The following is a 2,910-nucleotide window of genomic DNA, read 5'->3' on the forward strand; positions in this document are numbered from 1 at the left end:
GGTCTCATGAGTTTGTGACGCAAGACGACGCATTTCCAAACAGAACATGCGTCGAACTCTCTAGTACCACGAATCGTCTGCAAAAATTAAATACGTTGAATTGCGTTTTGTCTGTTACATCATTTTTGTTACGACTACTGTTCAGCCAGTGGCATCATATTCCCTATACTGTTATAAATTGCCCAGACTGGTAAATTGGGAAGAATTGTTACCCAAGAACGTTTTACGTTAAATTACATCTATTTTTCTCCACTGTAGGAATTTGGCGTACAAAAGCTTGCTTGTTGACAAGTTCACGAAATACTGAAAATGTTGTCGGCCTACGTTCTCTGTAGTGGTTTGACGAACTTTGTTGGGAAAACCTCCCTGAAGCAAGCAACTGTGCTTTTCTCAAAGCCAAATATCTACAGCTTGACGTCAAGACAATTGACTAATCAGACTTGTGTTAGTTTAACATGCAGATCTACTAGATCCCTCTCCCTGAAAGGAATTGCTATGGCTCCAGCTGGGGAAGGAGGTAAGTGTTTGTTATTTTACTGATTTTCAGTTTTTGTCAACAATTGAAACAAATTTCCAACAAAATTGCAGCATTTAGTCTTGGGTAAGATAGTTTTAGGAGCATCTGGTCTTGGCCATGGTGTTGTGCATGTGTGTTGCCCTAAGTTCTTCCCAGTGGACTACCATATGGTATGGTAAGTTTGAATTCTCTTTCGCATGAAGATTTTCTATCATAACACATTCTTTTGTTTAACCAAGTGTAAATACATCAGATGGTGGGCATAAGTGATATCAAAGTGGAGGAAGTCAGCAGCACCAATATCTGCAATCAGACAAGTAAACTCAACCGGTCATCAGAAGCTATGAAATCCATGAAAGAGAATGGTTACGACTCAAGTGGAGATGGTCCTGCACATATAAAAAAGCGTGGTGCTACGATACACGAGTTGGAAGACCATCAGCAGCCTGCTGAAGAGTCTTTGAATCAAGATAATCAAACGACGAGTCATGTTGAACGACTGATGTTGGAAGACAACAGCAGTACGCGTAGCAATCCCCCCGATCTTTACGAGATGACAATCCATCATCAGCCCGTACAGCATCGTACTCCGCGTCAGCATCAGTTGCACGCAAAGCCTCTTCATCATGTGGTACCGATTGCTCTACATAAAAAGCACGAACAGAGTAAAGAAACAGCGAAGTAGTGGGGGAAAAACATCGAAGAAAGAATTAACGGGATACTCAAAAGGTTGGATCAACTGATCGGCGACCATGAAACGAATGGTACGTAATTTTGTTTAAAACACTTTTTACAATGCACTCTAAGTAATGCATTCTTGTAAGTACGGACTTGAATGGCCTAAGGCAGTAAAGAATGCTAAAGTATTCCACGTTTATTTAACTTGGAATGCTTTATTTATTGTCAAAAAGCATACTCTCGTACGATTAACAACATTTCCGTAGAATAAGCCGTGGTCTGAAACGAGTAAGTCCCAGTCATAAACCGTATTCAATGGCTTGGCAATCATCATTTGATACCTTTGCGTGAGTTATTTGATGGGATTGGCCTGTAACCTATCGGTAAATTATGTAGGGTTTCCTCGCTGCGTTACAAAGACCTGGGAACATAACACGTGTATCCCTTACAATAGCCATTTATCAGTGCTTTTGAAGCTTTTCCTTTTTTTTATAGCAGGGCTTCCACAGAAACAAACAAACGACCGGTACCCAGTAAAAACGCGTGATTCCCAAAAGAGAACAAACTGCCTCTTTTCAGGGGGAAGTTTGGTCTTTCCTGCTAAATTATATTAGCCATTTAGTGTAACGCAACAAAGACTCGTAACGTATCTTACATTCTTATACGTCGCCTCGCATAACGAATAATCAATAGAATGAGAACAGTGGAGAATAGGGACATGGATAGAACCAACTGATACCGAGAACTTTTATAACCAAAAAAGCCTAGACTGTGGCTTGTTTAAATTGATTTTACATAGTGCTTTTAATCCTAAAACAATACTTGCTTGTGGTACACCGTTCTTCGTGTATTTTGACATGTCGTGCCAGATTGTTATGTTTAGAGTTTGTGAATTCTAGTCGTTTGTGTAACCATTTACAATGGTATTACACTCAAAACATAATAAGAGAGTAAAGATGCATCGATGTTATTGCAGTTGCTAACACAAAATTCATTTAAACATTCTACTTTCAATGTCTTTCCTAATAGATGGTGGTAAGAAGAACGCACTGGTTGCACCGCAAATAAGAGCCGGCCAAATCAATCAACACCGTGATATGACTAGCGAACGACTTCAGCATAATAAAGAAAAAGAACGAATGACAAAGCGAAGTGAAGAGCTAGAGAAGGTAGTTGAAAGGTTAACACATGAAAATCGGCAATGGAAAACTCGTCTTGAGGATTTGGTGGCGGAAAACCGGCATTTGCAGTTAGTCAAATATCCAGCAGACGAGCTGAAATCTCGTTCATCTGTTCTCATGACGGACATTAAAGCACGCCCTTCGGTTGTATTGGCCGATCCAACCGTTAAACGAAACGATATTGCCGAGGTAAGAGTTATAAAAGCTAATAAATCGCCAAGAGCGAATAGAATGATGGCTGCACGATAAGTTATAACCATTATAATTTCGACAGATTCAACTGAGGTCGGGCACCAAAGCATACCACTTTTTATTCCGTATTCTGCCGACCAAGTTCGTTAAATCTGAGTTCCACTTTGCTGCCATTGCTGGAACAAGCGCCACCGACTTGTGGTGATTGGGATGGATGCCAGCGCCAAACATCCAAAATGGATAACGGCATGGTTTGTCATAGTGCTAATAAATATTTTGCTGCATAATTTAGCAAAGGAAACACAAAACAAGTTGCTTTATTGTATGCAAATGAAACAAACA

General features: G+C 40.1%; 1 pseudogene; it reads left to right on the plus strand.

The window, feature by feature from the left end:
• Positions 1–2,910, plus strand: LOC130703843 (uncharacterized; annotated as a pseudogene).

Source organism: Daphnia carinata, chromosome 8 (genome assembly GCF_022539665.2).
Source record: "Daphnia carinata strain CSIRO-1 chromosome 8, CSIRO_AGI_Dcar_HiC_V3, whole genome shotgun sequence".
NCBI classification, from domain to species: domain Eukaryota; kingdom Metazoa; phylum Arthropoda; class Branchiopoda; order Diplostraca; family Daphniidae; genus Daphnia; species Daphnia carinata.